The sequence below is a fragment of the Mustela nigripes genome, chromosome 1 (genome assembly GCF_022355385.1).
Source record: "Mustela nigripes isolate SB6536 chromosome 1, MUSNIG.SB6536, whole genome shotgun sequence".
Taxonomy (NCBI): Eukaryota; Metazoa; Chordata; class Mammalia; order Carnivora; family Mustelidae; genus Mustela; species Mustela nigripes.
The window spans coordinates 143,594,544-143,614,037 of record NC_081557.1 but is presented as its reverse complement, the minus strand read 5'-3'; the positions used below and the strand labels follow the sequence as shown (position 1 = coordinate 143,614,037).

The window sequence follows — 19,494 nt, the reverse complement described above, 5'->3', positions numbered from 1 at the left end:
TTTTTCCATAAATAGTTGACAAACACGTTTGAATTTAAAAAAAAAAGGTAATAACTCCACCTTACTAATAACCAGCTAATTGTTAATTGAAACAATTCATTTTTTTTTCACTGATAAAACTTACCAAAGATATGACAGAAATGATTATGTTTACTGTGTTTCAAGTTTCAGGGAAATATCACTAAGTTGAAAACACAATTTTTTAAAAAGAGCATGTATAGTATGGAATGAAATTTATTAATGAAAACCAGTCCATTCCTTGACCAGAAATTCACTTCATCATTAGATTTCAGAGACTTGACTTGTGAGGCTTTTCTGTACTGTAAGATCTCATTCTTACTGAATACTCAATTCCACTCAGGCATCATTTTTCTTCACAGTAAATCAGAACTGAAGCACATCCTTGCTTCCTTGATTGCCCCCAAACAGTCTTTACACAAACAGATTTAGTTAAAATTTCTGGAAAAGAAAGGGTATTACAGTATCATACCACAAAATAAACAAACATGAATTTTAAAATCTCTGTTTATATGCATGGGTGAATACTATATATGAATGTATGTATAAAATATAATTTTTTCCTTTTTTCTTATTTTGGGATAATAATCATATATTCAAAAAGGCAGTAGCTACCTTTAATTTTAAAATGAAGTGGAACAAGATACATTAGGAACTATCTCTTTCCTGACTGGGGAAAAATAGCTTGACACAATTTTAAAAAAAATATAACCTTACTAAAACTTCCCGTCCTTCAGTTTTCTAGTCTATAAAATAAGTGTAATGCTAGTACCTACCTTCTAGTGTTTCACAAATATACTCAATAAGAATTAGTTACTATTACTTTCCATCTTTATTTCAAACTCCAAGATTATAAAGAATGCTCCAGAATCTATTAGCTCTACCACTAACCATGAATTCATCTAAATAATTCACTTTGTTTTTCCTCACCAATTTGGATTTTAAATTATTTTATGAGATAAATTTGTCAACAGGGAGAGAATTTCCTGAGAAGCAAGTATAAGAAGAGTCAATCCTCATTATTTTGGGATTCAATAATTGTGAATCACCCCCTTGCTAAACTTTATTTGTAACCCCCAAGCCAATACACAATGGTGTTTTCACAGTCATTTGTGAACATGTGCATAGTGGCAACATTTTTGAGTCACTGACATTTTTAACTGAGATCTAACAAGGCAATGCTCTGCCTTTTTGTTTTAGCACTCACACTGTAAGCAAGTGTTCTTTTCATGGTCTATTTATTGCCATGTTTTTCTCATTTTCATGCTCTTTGTTGGTGATTGAGCTGTTTAAAATGGCCCCCAAGCATAGTGCTAAAGCACTGTCTAGTGGTCCTGAGTACAAAAAGGCTATGATGTGCCTTATGGAAAAATGTGTTAGATAAGCTTCACTCAGGCATGAGGTACAGTGCTGTTGACTGCAAGTTCAGTATTAATGAATCAACAGTATGTCACAACCAGAAAAAAAAAAAAAGAAAATTTGCAAATCTGTACATGAGGCCACTCAAGGAAGTGCTTAAGTAACACCTATAGTGTGTGATGAAGTTATGGATAAGATGAAAAGTGGCTCAAAGGTGGGTTAATGAAATGAAAGCAGAACTTTTTTTTTTTTTTTTTTTTTTTTTTTTAAGTATAGCGAATAGCATTGTTGTGTAATGTATTGAGGTGTAAATTGAGGTGTAAATGTGGACCCATGGTCAACAAAATGTTAAATCCTTCTTGGCTACTGCTGCCTGCCTCACATGTTTTGCTGGAGAATTCTGCAGGTCAGGAGCCTCTGGGAAAAAATTTTAAATTACTTGTTAAGTAAAAACGGCTTACGTGGAAGAGTAAGTTTTCAATACTGATGAAACTGGACTCTGGCTTGTTTCATAAGGACTTTGGCAAATGAACCTATTTAATTCAATGGCCTCCACAGTCCCTGGCCTTAAATCATTCAAAAGCCATATAGTAAATTATTGATGAGAAATATATATTAAATGAGGTGTCTTTTAAACAAAAACTAACATAAAACAAGGTTAGGTATTGGTTAATGTTGTGATTAGAGACTTGCAAGAACCTAACTCGGCATTTCCCCAAGGAGCAAAGGTTGGGTTGCCTAATTCAGTGTTTTAAGATGAACTTACATAATTGCCACAAAAGACTGTTGACCGTATCTGTTTTGATAGCTACATTTTTACTTTAATTAGATTGTGTCATTCTGCTTTTAGTTTTATATGTTTTTTCTCCTATCTTCATACTTTCTCATTTTAGAGTGTATTATTCATCATTACTGCCAAGATTAAATCCTCTACTGGCCTCTTTTTTTAATTTATTTTTAATTTTCATAATTTTTTTTCAAGAGAGCAAGAGAATACATACAAGTCAGGGGAGAGGTAGAGGAAGAGGGAGAGAATCCACACTGAGCACAGAGGCCACATAGGGCTCCATACCACAACCTAGAGATCATGACCTGAGCTACAATCAAGAGTCCACCACTCAACTGACCATGTCACCCAGGCATCCCACGACTGGCCTTTTTAATTTCAGTTATTCATGGTTGTTGTTGTTCTATAGAAGCCTCTCAAATCATCATTTCCAATGTTCATCATTCTTATTTTAAGTTTCAAGTTTTCATCCTTTGTAATCATCCTTCAGTCTAAAGTACTTTCCTCTGGGGCACCTGGGTGGCTCAGTGGGTTAAGCATCTGCCTTCGGCTCCGCTCATGATCTCAGGGTCCTGAGATGGAGCTCTGCATCAGGCTCTATGCTCAGCAAGGAGCCTGCTTCCTCCTCTTTCTCTCTCTGCCTCTCTGCCTACTTGTGATCTCTGTCAAATAAATAAATAAAATCTTAAGAAAAAAATATAAAGGCATTATCCTATTAAAAAAAATAAAGTACTTTATTCTGAATTTCTTTAATGGAGATCTGCTCATGACAAATTTCTTAGTTTTCTTTTATCTAAAAGCATTGTTATACCTTCATTCTTAAATGTTATTTTTGTAGGATGCAGAATTCTGAATAAACAGTTCTTTTGTTTTAGTATTTTTATGTTTCTCCTACTATTTTCTGGCCTCCACTGTTTCTTATGCAAAAACCAAAGTTATTTCAAGGAAATGTTCTTCTGAGTGTAATTTATCATTTTTTATGGTTATTATGATGATTATTTCTTTATCTTTGGTTTTTAATAATTTAAAATGATGCACAGGGTTGTTTTTTGTTTTTTGTTTTTTGTTTTGTTTTTCTTGCTATTACCACACTCTTAATTTGGTGAATGATATAATTTGAATATAAATATTTGCATCTTTTATCAAATTAGAGAGATTTTCAACCATTATATTTTCAAACATTTTTGTCGCTCTCTGTCCTTTTTCTAGAATCCTAATTATATATATGCCAGAGGTTATGATACCGTCACATCAGTCCCTTGGGTTGTTTTCATATCACACATCAATTCATATATTTCATTTATATCATTCATTTCATATCTTAACTTTTCATCTTTTCTATTCACTATTTCTATTCACTTATCTTCAGCTTCACTAAGATTTTTTTTCTCATTTCCAAAATGTTTATAAACCTAGCTAGGTGTGTGTATGTGTGTGTGTGTGTGTGTATTCACATATATTCAGATATTATACTCTCAGTTCTAGAATTTTCATTTTGTTCTTTTTAAGAGATACTATTTCTTTGCTGAGATTTTTGTATTTTCTCTTTTGTTATAAGCATATTTTACTATATGTCCTTGAATGTAGTTAATTATGATAGCTTCTTTAACATTCGTGTATGTTAATGCCAACATCTGGGTTAGTCTCTAATGATCATCCTTTCTCTTGATACTAGGTCATATTTTCCAGTTTCTTTATCTGTTTAGTGATTATTATTCTGAGACCTTATGGATGATATGTTTTAGAGGTCCTGGATTATTTTATGTTCTTCTGAAGAGCAAGACTTTTAGCTTAGACATTCTCAAATCTCAAACTATGAAGTCTTAGTTCAATTCTTTTTACTCCTAGCTGATCTTCTTATTAAATATACTGTACATGTTGAGTCAGCATTTGTGCACAGAAACTTGTTCATGAGGCTTCATGTTATCTGGAACAGCTCTGCTTTTGGGATACAAGTCAAACTCAGGTCTGCTCCCAATATTTCACTCTGGGCTTAGGCTGGAGGAGTAGCAGCTGTCTAAGGTATGTTCTTCTCCCAATGCCAAGACTGGAAACATTCAAATGAGCAAACAGAAAAATGCAGGGCTTCTTAAGACCTAGACTTAAAAATGGCCTCAGCCTCCTCACTCCCTCCATATTCTATTGATGAGGGCAAATCACATGATCAAGTTCAATACTAATGGATAAGAAGATATAGAGGAGGAAAAAGTGGGGCACCCAGGTGGCTCAGTAGGTTAAGCCTCTGCCTTCAACTCAGGTCATGATCTCGGGGTCCTGGGATCGAGCTCCACATCACGCTCTCTGCTCAGCAAGGAGCCTGCTTCCCCCTCTCTCTTTCTGCCTGCCTCTCTGCCTACTTGTGATCTTAATCTCTCTCTCTCTCTCTGTCAAATAAATAAATTTAAAAAAAAGAAAGGAAGAAAAAGCCTATGTATGAAGCAATAGCCGCATTTTGCAAATTAGTATCAAAGCCTTCAACTTAGCTGTGAGATGAGTAAGAAATTTATTCTTGAGGTGGATTAAATCTATTGAGAGAGATACATAAAAATTTTCTGTATTGTGGGAATTTTATGATAATACTTTGCATGATCCTGGATCCTTTCTATTTCTATGCATACTCCTTCTTTTCGTCTCTATCTGATTAAAAAAAAGATATCAATGTGATATTACAAAAAAGACAAAAAATTAGACCAATATCCCTCTTGAATATACACACATTCTTTCTTCAAAAACTATTCATAAATAGATTATAATCATATGCAGAAAGGGTAATATACAGCTATGTTGTCAGATTTACCTCAGATAGGTCAGGTAGACTTCACACATTCAGAAAAATTAATCAATGTCATTTATTTTAATAATAGAATAGAGCAGGGGAAAAACACATGATAATGTAAATAAATGTAAAGAATTGTTTTGTAAAAGACATTACTTGTGATCAGAACAGACTAGACAGAGAAGCATTTCCCTAAGATAATTAATAAGGAAAATGACAGCTCCCATGGTACATAGTGATAGAAGACTGAATGCTTTCACCCTGAGACCGGAAACAGGGCTAAGATGTCCACACTTGCCATCAATGTTGATCATATACTGGAGGTCCTAGCCAGTGTAGTAAGAATAGCAAAAGACATAAAAAATCTTTACAGATTAGAAGGAAAATGCAAAATGGTCTTTTTTCATAAATGCATGATTGTATTATAAACAAAAGCCTAAGATATCTATTAAAAAGTACTAAAAATAATAAATGTATTTAGCAAGACCATAATGTAAAAAATTAATATATAGAAATTTCTATATGAGAGCAACAAAAGTTCTAAATAAAATAAAAAATTCAATTTAGTTAAAAAAAAGCAACCAAATAATATGAAATGCTTAGGAATATTTTAACAAAATAAGTTCAAAGCTAAAAATCATGCTGAAAGAAATAAAAGAGAATCTTAAGTAGATGAAGCTATAAACCACAATTATGAATTAAAAATATTTCAATATTGTTAAGATACCAATTTATCCTAGGTTAATCTACAGATGCAACACAAATATAATACAGCAAATATTTTTGTAAATTTTTACTCTCATTATAAAACCCACATGGAAACACAAATGACCTAGACTAGCCAAAGCAATCTTGAAAAAAAAAAAAAGAAGAAGAAGATGGAAAAATTGCATTACCTTATTTCAAATCTTATTAGAAAATTACAATAACCAAGATAGTATACATTGGACAAAGAGACAAACATATAGCTCAATAGAACAGAACTGAAACTCCAGAAATAAACAGGCTATTGAATTCTGAGAAATGGGTAAAGGTAATTCAGAGAAGAAAGGAAATTATTTCAAGAAATGAGACTTCCAAAGGAGGTTGGAAGATGGTGGCAGAGTAGGAGAACCCTAGACTCATCTTGACCCGCTAATACAACGAGATAACTATCAAGTCATCCTAAAAATTCCGGAAATTGACCTGAAGACTGGCAGAACAAACTCCACAATTAAAGGTAGAGAGAGAAGAGGCCATGTTGAAGAAGGTAAGAGGTGCAGAGATGCAGGAATGGGAGAGAAACAGATCATGGCCACTGCAGTGGGAAGGGAGCCACAGTTTCAGAGAGAAGATGAAAAACAGACTAGCATACAGGAGAGTGCACAGGGAAATGAATTTCCATAGCAACTGGCTTGGAAAATGTGAGGGGCTGAATTTCATGAGTTCTTGCAACCAATGGGATAGAGCCTGGAGGGCGCTATGCTGCTCTTGGAAAAAAGATAGGCAAATAACTATGAACATAAGGAATGGAAAAAGTGCTCTCAATTGCACCTGAAGCATGCAATGCCAAGGTTATTTGGTCATCTCAGAGGACATCCCAGAGAGATACCGTTCACAGAGAGACCCCTTCAGGAACAAAGGAACTGGCCGGCACTATTTCCCTTACCTGCCCCTCAACCCCTCAGCATAAGCACAGTGCCATCTGCAGGAACCAGCGCAGCACTGCCTAGACACTCCTTATGCTCCCTAATTTGCTTACAAGAACCCCCACCCCCTCACTATAGTTAAAACATAGTTTAACACTTAGTTAAAACACACCACATTCAGGCCAAGGATGAAATACTCCCACAACAAGCAAAGAAAGCCTCTGCAGGAGACTGGCCTGAAGGATAAAACCCACAGGATGAAAATAGCAGACAATATGCAGCACACATTGGAGACTCTCCTGGATGTACTAGGCCCTAGGGAACACAGGACACTACATGGCAGGACACTACATGACCTCTTCTTCATAAAGCCATTACCCTTATAAGAGATGTTGCTGATTTTCCTAAGACAGAGAAACAGGCACAGAGACTTAGAAAAAATGAGGAGACAGAGAAATTTATCCCAAATGAAAGAACAGGACAATGCCACAGCCAGAGACCTAAGCAAAACAGATATAAGTAACATGCCTGATAGAGAATTTAAAGCAACAATTATAAGGATACTCAGTGGACTTGTGGAAAGCGTGGAAGGCTGAGTGAGACTCTTAACACAGAGACATGGAATAACATAGCAGAGATAAAGGGCTCAATGAACAAAATGAGAAACACATTTGATGGAATGAACAGCAGGTTGAAGGAGCAGAGGAATGGATTAATGATCTAGAAGACAGTATAGAAAGTAATTAAGCTGAACAAAAGAGAGGAAAAAGAATTATGCAAAATAAAAATAGATTTAGGGAACTCAGTGACTCCATAAATACAATAACATTCATGTATATATTCAAATATAATAGCATTCATATTATAGGAGTCCCAGAAAAAGAAGAGAAATGAACGCAGAAAATTTATTTGAAGAAATAATAGCTGAAACATCCCTAATTTGGGGAAGGAAATACGTGTTTAGATCCAGAGAACTCCCATTAAAATCAACAAAGGCATATCCACACCAAAGGCATGTCACTATATTGAAAAATACAATGATAAAGAAAAAGTCTTAAAGCAGAAATAAAAGGCAGAAATAAATTATATAGAAACTAAAAAAAAAAAAAAAAGAAACACTAATAGAACAGATCAGCGAAACTAGGAGTTGGTTCTTTGAAAAAAAAAACCAATAAATAAAATTGACAAACCTCATTCCAAATTTATCACGAAGAAAGGACAAAGGACTCAAATAAATAAAATCACAAATACGAGAGGAAAAATAACAACCAACACTACAAAGATACAATTATGGGAGAATATTATGAAAAAACATATGCTAACAAATTGGACAACCTACAAGAAATGGATACATGCCTAGAAACACATTAACTAACAAACTGAAACAGGAAGAAATAGAAAATTTGAACAGACCAATAACCAGCAAAGACATTGAACCAGTAATCAAAAAATTCCAACAAACAAAACTTCAGGACAGATGGCCTCACAGGTGAATTCTTCCAAACATTTAAAGAAGAGTTAATACCTATTGTTCTGCAACTATTCCAAAATAGAAAAGGAAATAAAACTTTCCAGTCATTCTATGAGGACAGCATTACCTTGATACCAAAATGAGATAAAGACACGAGTAAAAAAACAAAACAAAACAAACAACAACAACAACAAAACCTACAGGCTAATATCCATGAACATCGATGAAAAATTATCAATAAGATACTAGCAAATTGAATCCGACAATACATTTTAAAAAACATTCACAGTGATCAAGTGGGATTTATTTCTAGGTTGCAAGGTGGTTCAATATTCACAAATCAAAGTGATACTTCACATCAATCAGAGAAAGGGTAAAAACCATGTAATCATTTCAATAAATGCAGAAAAAGCATTTGACAAAGTACAACATCCATTTATGATAAAAACCCTCAACAAAGTAAGTTTAAAGGAACATATCTCAACAGGATAAAGGTAATATATGAAAAATCCACAGCTAACATCATCCTCAATGGGGAAAAACTGAAAGTTTTAACCCCAAGCTTAAAAACAAGTCATGGATACTCTAAACATGACATAATACTCTAGATAGAACACCCGAAAGACTCCACCAAAAAAGAACTGCTAGAACTGATAAATCAGTAAATTTGCAGAACACAAAATCAATATAGGGAAATCTCTTGCATTCATACATGCCAATAATGAAGCAGTAGAAAGAAAAATCAAGAAAACAATCCCATTAACAATTACACCCCAAATGATAAGATACTTAGGAATAAAACTAACCAAAATAGTGAAATACCTGTACTCTGAAAGCTATAAAACACTGATGAAAGAAATTAAAGATGACAGGAAGAAATGGTAAGACATTCCATGCTCATGGATTGGAAGAACAAATATTGTTAAAATGTCTATACTACCCAAAACAATCTATATACATAATGCAATCCCTACCAAAATACCAACAGGATTCCTCACAGAATTAGAACAAATAATCATAAAATTTGAATGGAGCCATAAAAGACTCTGAATAGCAAAAGTATTCTTGACAAAAGCAAAGATGGAGGCCTCACAATTCCAGACTTCAAGTTACTTTACAAAGCTGTAGTAGTCAAAATAATATGGTACTTGCGCAAAAATAGACACACAGATCAAAGAACAGAATTTTTCACACAGAAATAACCCTAAAATTATATGGTCAATTAATCTTTGGCAAAGCAGAAAAAATAGGGACGCCTGGGTGGCTCTGTCATTAAGCCACTGCCTTCAGTTGGGCCATGATCCCAGGGTCCTGGGATGGCTTCCTGCATCAGACTGCCTGCTCAGCAGGTAGCCTGCTTCTCTCTCTGCCTCTGCCTGCTACTCTGCCTGCTTGTGATTGCGCACGCTATCTCTGACAAATAAATAAACAAATAAAATCCTTAAAAAAAAATAGCAGAAAAAATATCCAAGGAGAAAAAGACAGTCTCTTCAACAAATGGTGTTGGGAAAACTGGGCAGCTACATGCAAAAAAGTAAACTGGACCATTTTCCTAAAAGATACACAAAAATAAATTCAAAATGGATTAAAGACCTAAATGTGAGATCTGAAACCATAAAAATTCTGTAAGAGAACACAGACATTCACTTATTTGACATCAGTCATAGCAACATTTCTATATATGTCTCTTGGGAACAGAGGGAAAAAAGCAAAAATAAATTGTTGGGACTACATCAGAATAAAAAGCTTTTGCATAATGAAAGAAATAATGAACAAAATAAAAGGTATCCTGTACAATGGGAGAAGATATTTGCAACTACGTATCTGATAAAGGATTAGTATCCAAAATATATAAGGAACTTATAAACTCAACATCCAAAAAACAAATAACCCAATTAAAAATGGGCAGAAGATATGTGGATAGATATTGCTCCAAAGAACATATCCAGATGGCTGATACATGAAAATATGCTGAATTATCTCTCATGGTCAGGAAATACAAATCAAAACCGTGATGAGCTGTCACCCTACACCTGTCAGAATGGCCAAAATCAACAGCACAAAAAACAACGAGGTGTTGCTGAGGATTGGAGAAAAAGGAATTCCACTGTTAGTGGGAATGTAAACTGGTGTATTCACTCTGGAAAATAGTATAGAGGCTCCCCAAAAAAGTAAAAACAGAATTACCTTATGATCTAGCAATTGTACTACTGAGTATTTAGTCAAAGAATACCCAGACAGTAATTCAAAGGGATACACGCACCCTTACGTTTATAGCACTATTATTTATAATAGCCAAATTATGGAAGCAACCCCAATGTCCGTCTGTTGATGAATGTATAAAGAAAAGGTGGTTCAGGGGACGCCTGGGTGGCTCAGTTGGTTAGGCCACTGCCTTCGGCTCAGGTCATGTTCCCAGAGTCCTGCGATCGAGTTCTGCATCGGGCTTCTTGCTCAGCAGGGAGCCTGCTTCTCCCTGCCTCTGCCTGCTGCTCTGCCTGCTTGTGTTCTCCCTCTCTCTCACCCTCTCTCTCTCTCTCTCTGACAAATAAATAAATAAATAAAAACTTTAAAATAAAAAAAAAAGAAAATGTGGTTCATATATACAATTGAATATTATTCAGCCATAAAAAAGAATGAAATCTTGCCATTTGCAATGACATGGTGGAGCTAGAGTATATATTGCTAAACGAAATATCAGAGGACAAGTACCATATTTCAGTCCTGTGTAGAATTTACAAAACAAAGCAAATGAGCAAAGGGGAAAAAAGAGAGGGGCAGAGAGACAAATCAAGAAACAGACTCTTTGCTGTGAAGTGTGTAAACCTGGCAATTCACAGACCTGTGCCCCTGGGGATAAAAATATATTGTATGTTTATAAACAATAGAAAATTAAAAATTAAAAAAAGGAAAGAAACAAACTCTTAACTGCAGAGAAATCCAACAGTTATTAGAAGGCAGGTGTGTGAGAGTATGGGCGAAATAGGTGATGGGGATGAAGGACTGCACTTGTCCTGATGAGCACCAGGTGAGGTACAGAATTGTTGAATCCTTATATTGTACACCTGAGACGAATATAACAGTGTATTCTAACTAACTGGAATTAAAATAAAAGTTTAAAAAGCAAAAAACAACAAAAAAGAAATATAATTAAACAAGAAATGTATTTTTCCAAGAAAATAAAAAGAAAAAAAAATGAGGCTTCAACAACAGGACATCTGTACCATAAAAAAAAAAACTTAAATTCATTCACATGATACCCAAAAATTATTTTGAAAAAAAATTTCTAGGTAAAAAAAGAGAACATTTTAAAAATAATAGATAACCAAAAATTTCTTAGATAGGGTATCAGAAGCATGAAACAAAAAGAAAAATAATAATAAACCAAACTCTATCAAAATAAAAAATTACCCTTCTTAAAATAAGCTTAATGACACAACCAGAAATTAGGAAGGGCTACATATATATATATATATATACATATAAAAACACATACAGACACAATTGTATCTAGAATGTATAAAGAACTTTAGAACTCAATCAATAATACAGTTTTAAAATTTAGTAAAAATTTAAGAATAATTCTTCAAGTTTTTATTTAAATTCCAATTAGTTAACATACAGTGTAATATTAGTTTCAAAAATAATTTCTAAGATAAGCAAAATGTTAATAAACATCATTAGTTGGAAAAGCAAAGTAAAACTTATGAAATGCAATTACATGCATACAAATGACTACAATGAAAAATGATGAGAATGAGTGTTGTCAGCTACGTGGAAAAAACTACATAGTTGGTGGGGAAATATAATGATCCAACCTTTTGCAAAAACAATTGGGGAGTTTTTTATAAAGACAGACATACATTTACGTATGACCCAGAATTTCACTTCTTGAGATTCATCCAAGAGAAATGAAAACTTATATCCTCACAAACACATATAAAAATGCTCATAGCAGGACCCCTGGATGGCTCAGTCAGTTAAAGGTCCAACTCTTGATTTTGGCTCCAGTCCTGATCTCAGGTTTGTAAGATCAAGCCCCGTGTTGGGCTCTGTACTAAATATGGAGCCTGCTTAAGATTCTCTCTTTTCCTCTGCCCACCACTCCAACCTCACTCATGCAGATGCTTTCTCTCTCCCTCAAAAAACAAATGCTCATAGTAACTTTATTTATAATAGTTAAAAACTGAAAGCAGTTCAAACATTGATTAACAAGGAAATGGATATTATTATACATAGCAAAATGGAATACTATGGTTACAAAAAGGAACCAAGGAAACATACAACTATATTGTGCTGGAAAAAGTCAGAAATGTTATGCTGAGGAAAAGGAGCTAGACATCATAGAGTATATACTTCGTGACTGCATTTATATGAAATTCTAAAAAGTTCAAAATAATCTATATTCATACCACTAACATGTATAAGGAAACTTTTAAAGATGAGGCAAATATTATTTATCTTGATTAGGAGAGTAATTTTACAGTGTATACACGTGTCATAACTCTTTGAATTCCACACTGTAACTGGATACTAGTTATTCTAAAGTTGACAAAAAGAGACTAAAAATCTGAAGCTTCACCACTTCCTCATATCAGGAAGATCATGATAGTTGTCTTTCTCTGCTTGACTTATTTCGCTAAGCATGGTGATGCAACATGGGGGCTTAAGTGGGTAGGAGAAGAATAAATGAAACAAGATGGGATTGGGAGGGAGACAAACCATAAGTGACTCTTAATCTCACAAAACAAACTGAGGGTTGCTGGGGGGAGGGGGTTTGGGAGAAGGGGGTGGGATTATGGACATTGGGGAGGGTATGAGCTTTGGTGAGTGCTGTGAAGTGTGTAAACCTGGTGATTCACAGACCTGTACCCCTGGGGATAAAAATATATGTTTATAAAAAATAAAAAATTAAATTTAAAAAAAAAGAAAAAGAAAATAATAATAATAATAATATGTACTAAAATATAAAATGTTAAATGCTCAAAAAAAATCTGAAGCTTCGTTTGTTATTACATTTCATATCTTGAATTAGCATTTGGTAATAATTAATAAACTCACTTGTCAGACATTGTTATAAATGTTTTACAAGTATGAATATTTAATAAAGCTGGTATACAATTTTATTGCATGAGATTAATACTGCTGAATGATTTCCCAAGTATTCTTTCAAGTCTCTATAATCTCCATCACAGCACTGCAATGTAGGTTGGGCACATGTATTATCCCCCTCATTCTAAAAGTTAAAAAACTTGAAACATGTTGAGGTTGAAGTAATTTATTAAGCAAAGTCTCTCAGCTAATAAGCAGTAGATTTGGAAATTTAATCCTATCATTCTTTCTGCTAATCATTCTAAATAATTCACGAATTGAATTATTGAATTGAATAAATTGTATATTTTTGAGTAATTTTCAAATTTGGAAATTGATGTTATTTGTCCTTGCACTTTTAGAGGAAAAGGCTTGCATAGTTGACTCATCACTACTTAACTTTGTTCTCATTATACTGCAGCTATTGTAAACAACTAGTCCATTTGCAACCCACATATGGCAAGAACATTACCTCCTATGGACTGTGTTTATCTTGGGTGGTTAATGATCCCAAATCCAACATCTACCAAGGTTATAGCTCAAGGAAACTTTCCAAAGCACTCATTAAAGAGATTTCTTTTTTCCTTCTCAGAAGCAAGTTCCATATGAATTCTTGCTTTCTGACTCATCTGCCAACTCCAGCACATTGCTTTATGCCCCACAGGCACCAGAGGATCCAGTCAACCTGTCAAATTCCTGCCATAAATTTAGCTTAAACTATGAGAATATTTCTCCAGGGAAAGATACTTCACACCCCTCAAGCAATCCCCTGGATATTTTAAATATTTGTCTCCTTATATGAGTGGTTTTTATTTAAGACTAAGCACAATATACTTCTGAATTAGATATTTTCTTTAACATTGTGCATTTGCTGTTAGTAATAAGTAGAGATGATTTAGATGTGTGTGCATGCATGTGAGATTGAAAGACAAACAGGATTGGAGGAGAAGGAAAGAGAAGAGCCAGAGAGGGAGTGAAGGGGAATGGGAAGGGGGAGGGGTGGTAAGAAGAGGGGAAGGGAACAGGAAAAGGAGAGTTACAGGAATACAGAGAAGCAGAAAGAGGAGAAGGACCAGAATGGGAAGAGGGAGGGAGGAAGGAGAGAGAAGAGGCTATTAAAATATATGTTTATCTGCTGTGTATATGTTTAATATATTATCTAGTCATTCTGTGCAGTGATTTTTGTGTCATTTAAGAATGTTTACAGAATATTTTTTTTCTTCTAAGATACTTTTGGAGGAGTCTAAAAAGTAATTTACTTCAGGCATAACATATACACTGGCTATTAATTCTATAATTCATGGATAGCTACATTTCCAGTATAGAGAGTTTTTATGGAATACAGTTATGTATTTCTTACATAACTGTAAGAAAATATTCCTATAATGTGATAGGTAAAAAATGTCCCCTGCTCTAAGATGTCCATGTGCTACTCCCTAGAACCCATGCATGTGTTACTTTACATGGCAAAAAGGACTCTACAGTTGCGATTCAAGTAAGAATCTTGAGATGGGGAGAGAATCCAGGATTATCCAGAGGGCCTAAAGAAATCTCAGGGGTCCTTACAAATTGAAAGGAAGGGAAGCAGGAGGTCAGAGGGAAATGTAAAGATACTATGCACTGCTGGCTTCTGGGATTTTGTTTGTTCATTTCCTGTTTTACTTTAATTCCAGCACATTTAACATACAGTATTATAATAGTTTCAAGTGCAAAATATATTGATTCAGCTGACTTTTGAATGCAGAATAGGCTACTAGCTAAGAGTGCAGGCTTCTACTAGAAAATTCGAGGGAATAGATCCTCCCCTAGAACCTCCAGAAAGAATGCAGATCTGTCAACACCTTGATTTTAACCTAGTGAAACCCACTTCAGACTCTGTTTGGCACTCCAGAACTGTAAGGTAACAAATTTTATTTTTTTTTTCTTTTTAAGCTAACAAATTTGTGGTAGTTTGTTACAGCCATAATAGGAAAAATAGACATAAGAATAGACAGAGAAAGTTTTGTTTTTTTCAGCAAAATGTACCCTTTATTTACTTAGATGTGTATTTACTCCTAGAAAATAAGTGCTTTTCTAGTTTCAAGCAACTATGAGAGAACCGCTGTGTTCTTCTACACTCACTTGCCAGAAGGTAGAACTGGAAGTCACATGTATGTCTATGAATGGAAATTAAAAGGGAAACTCAACAGGAGATGAAATTCTGAATAGGGTTTAAATTTTTCTTAGAGAAATAGACATTGCTATGTAGAAATTTTCAGATGCTGCATAAAAATGTCTGTAAAAATACTAGCAAAAACCACTGAACTGCTTTACCAAATATCACTACTAAGGAAATGTCTGAAAAATATCACAAAGTATAAAATCATATATTAATACTAATGCCAGATTTTAAATATAGACTTTTAGTTTTCCTCATAGTGTAGTTTTCAAATGTGCAAGAAATTTCACAAGAGAACAATTCAGCAAGCTCCTAAAAAGGCAGCAAATTCTTCACAAGTCAATCATCTCTTGAACCCAAAAAAGACAGGAAGCAAGTGTAAGATTATAAAATGTTAAAAATGAAATTCCATCACAATGTACTTTTTTCAAGCTCTCCTGAAAATTTAACAAAACTATCAATGTTAATTGCACTTTGTCATATGATTTGAGTTTGCTTTAAAAAAAGACTCATTTCACACACAAAATCTGTTGCACACCCGGCTTCCTTAAAACTTAGAGTTGAACACTTCCAGTGCCAAAAAAATTCAGGAAAGCTATAGGAAAGTGTTTTAGTAAGCTTTTGCTTGATAGGTCTGAGCAATAATGTGAAGTCATCGAACTGAAACTTAGAAATGATAAAAAGACATTATCTTGATATTTGCATTTTAATTTTAGCACCTAACATTGCAGAAAGTATCCATGTTTCTGTTACTATTTTTTAATTTAACTTTATCATGATGATCAAAATTTAGAAGTCAAAAGGTAACTGTCCCAATTCTATTTCAAATTTGCCATGTGTCTTCCATTTGTGTGACCATATTTATGCCATTTACCTTCTCTTTTATAAGATTGTGGCTGAGGGTGCTTTTTTTTTAATATTTTTATTTATTTATTTGACAGAAAGAGATCACAAGTAGGCAGAGAGGCAGGCAGAGAGAGAGAGGAGGAAGCAGTCTCCCCGACGAGCAGAGAGCCCGATGCGGGGCTTGATACCAGGACCCTGGGATCATGACCTGAGCCGAAGGAGAGGCTTTAACACACTGAGCCACCCAAGCACCCCCTGAGGGTGCCTTTGCTCTTGTTTTCCATGCCTTGAGTTTTCAATATTTACCATACATTGCTTTTCATCTGGTTGACTGGGTCCATATGGAGGGAAAAGAGTGTGAAAGAAGTGTCTATATAGGGGTGCCTGGGTAGCTCAGTTGGTTAAGCAACTGCTTCAGCTCAGGTCATGATCCTGGAATCCCAGGGTAGAGTCCCACATTGGGCTCCCTGCTTGGAAAAGAGTCTGCTTCTCCCTCTGACCTCTCCCCTCTCGTGCTCTCTTTCTCTCAAATAAATAAATAAATCTTAAAAAAAAAATGAAGTGTCTACATATATGTATCCATCGAACTTTTCAAATTCCCCATTGGTATCTACTTGATATTTCTTCATGTCTTTAAGATAACCCTTAACATCATTACCAAAGTCAGAGAAGAGCTTCTGATCATGTGTAAAGACACCCTTTAGGAAAAGTTTATTGATGAATTGATCAAATTCTTTCCAATGACGAAAACTAGGCAGTTTTTCCAATAAATACATTTCAATTAATTGTTTGAATTCATCTATCCTTACTGGATCTGACACTTCCATATTAAAAAGGTTTTTGAATTCCAATTGAGCACATTCAAACACACCAGAACAATACCTGAAGGAATCCTAATTTTCACTACAGTCATGCTCAGGACTGCATTTATGTCCGTTTGTATTTTTTCTAAATTCTTCAGTGAGTTGGTTTTTCTTTCTTTCCCTTTCTTTGCGTAATAGGCCTCTATTACTCTGGTTTTTTGTATGTGCCTTATACTGAGGGTGTAAATATTCACTAAAGACTTTTGTTAGGTTTTTCTTTTAGCTGATTTTATTTCTGTGTCCCCAAATCTTTTATTGGCCTCTTCATCAAAGATATTCTTGGCATATCTTTGAAGTGCCTGAAAATGGATTTAACTGAATCTGAATTTTTTTTTACAGATTTTATTTCACAGCTTCTTTAGCCTGTTTAATTTTTTTTTTCTCTATGATTCTTCACAAACTCTGTGGCGGAATTCTTCATGACATCAAATGTTTTCTTAACTGAACCCCAAAATATTTCATTCATCTTATTTTTAGCCCTGTAGTTTCCTCTACTCCCTTTTCCCCCCCATTAGTTTCTTGTTTTACATTTTGACCTTTTGCTTCAATATATAGTCTTTTCCACAAATCAGAACACAACCGCTCAAAGTTTAGCTTCTGCTCCAGCTCAGTGAGTCTTTCCATAAGATTTCTATTTTCCTTTTTTTCAGTCAATACATTGGGAGAATCTGGGTTTCCATATGACTCACTAGAACTCTAGGGCTGGAGTTCCACCTTTAAAGCCATAGTTATTAGTCATTCTCTCTCCTGTTCCTCCATTAGCACCTTTGCATCTGCGAAAAGAACCTCCCTTTGATTAAGGAAGCTGTGTGTCTTCAGCTTTTTTTCTTCCAGATGCTGTTTAAGTTTCTGATTTTCTGTAATTAATACAGTATCTGTCCTTTTATCTTTCAATATCCTAATCTGTTCTCTTAGTTTCCTTAACTCTTCCTGTAATGAAGAAAAGCCTTTTTCTTCCTTTTCCAGAAGTATGTCTAAATCCTGATTTTCTGTATCAATATTCTTTTTCTGAGTTTCAAAGGACAACTTTTCTTCTTCAGTTAGGTCTCACTGTCTTGCAAGATTTCCCTTCAATGACTTAAAATCTATGAAAGATTCTTGTTCCTGTTGACATCGAAAAGATAATCATTCATTTCATTCAGTTCATCTTCATGTATCTTTCTGACTGTGGTCGCTTCTGAATATGAATTGTGCCATAGAAATATTTAAATCCCATGCCAATTGCCATCACCAAAGCAAATATAACACACTTATTGAGACCACTGCTGAATTGGCATTTATACAACTCCCTAGAGGTTCGGTTTTTTGTTCAGAAAGTATCTGTTTCTCAGATTCTGAACTAGAAAGTCTGCTTCCTAGCATGGCATGGTCTAAAGGCAGGACTAGGGTAAAGACTGGTTTCATCACTACTTGATTGATCATCACTAGTCTGGGATGAAAATGAAAATACAGTTTCTGACTGGCAGAAGGTATACTGGCTGCAAGAAGAAAAGCCCTTTAAAAAAAATATATTTGTTTGTTTGTTTGTTTGTTTGTTTGTTTTAGAGAGAGTAAGAAAGAGAGAGAGCATGAGCAGGAAAAAGGGCGTGAGAGTGAGAAGGAGAGAATCTCCAGGAGACTCTGCACTGAGCTGGGAGTCCCACAAAGTCTCCATCCCAGGATGCTGAGATCATAACCTGAGCCAAACTAAGAGTTGGTGGTTCAAATGACTGAGACACCTAGGCATCTGTAGCCCATGTGAAAGTCTTCTGGACTCTGAGCTTCCTCAACAATTATAGCTTCTTGATTTCGAATATCTTCTTAACTTACGTGGCTCAAGGTTTATAATACCAGAATCATGACAGACAGTTCCAAAATAGACATTGTCTTCAGATGACTTTTTTTCTTCTTTCTCAAGTGCTGATTTTATTTCCTCCAAAGCTGGATAAGCAGTTTCTTCCATTTACATTTGCCGTTTTAGCTACTCTCCCCCTGCTCTGACTGCAGTACTTAGAGCCCCTCTTGCTCTAAAGATGTGCCTTCTGAGCAAGTTCACAGCTGTCACTGGCTGTACCATGTTCAGAATTCACCATCTCTTTATCAGACCCCTCATGATTGATGACAGTCCAACCACAAGACAAATCACTGTCACTGGAATTTTCTGACATTTTTCAGTTCTGAATGGGCAGTACCATGTCCACCTGAGTCTGTTGGCTGTCACAGAGGCAGTGGTCCCAGCCTGCAGAAAGTACCCCAGTCTTTATATTTCATATCCTGTTCTGTTAGTGGAAGACAATATTGGTGGTATCAGTTTTTAAGGTGACAACACTGAATTGTTTCCAGTAGAGCAGCAACACCAGCATCAGAGAATATTACTCCTCCTGAAATGTTTGAATTTGAGACTATCTTCCCAGAGTGTTCAATAGTATCTGAACCCTCAAGGTCAACAAGTAGTCCTAATACAGAGAAAGTGTTTAATAAATACATGTTGAATCAATAGTTAGAGAAAATAGTTGTC

General features: G+C 34.9%; 1 pseudogene; it reads right to left on the bottom strand.

Annotated features, from left to right (window-relative positions):
* Window positions 1–16,077: 16,077 nt before the first annotated feature.
* Window positions 16,078–19,144, bottom strand: LOC132025159 (cell cycle progression protein 1-like; annotated as a pseudogene).
* Window positions 19,145–19,494: the final 350 nt, after the last annotated feature.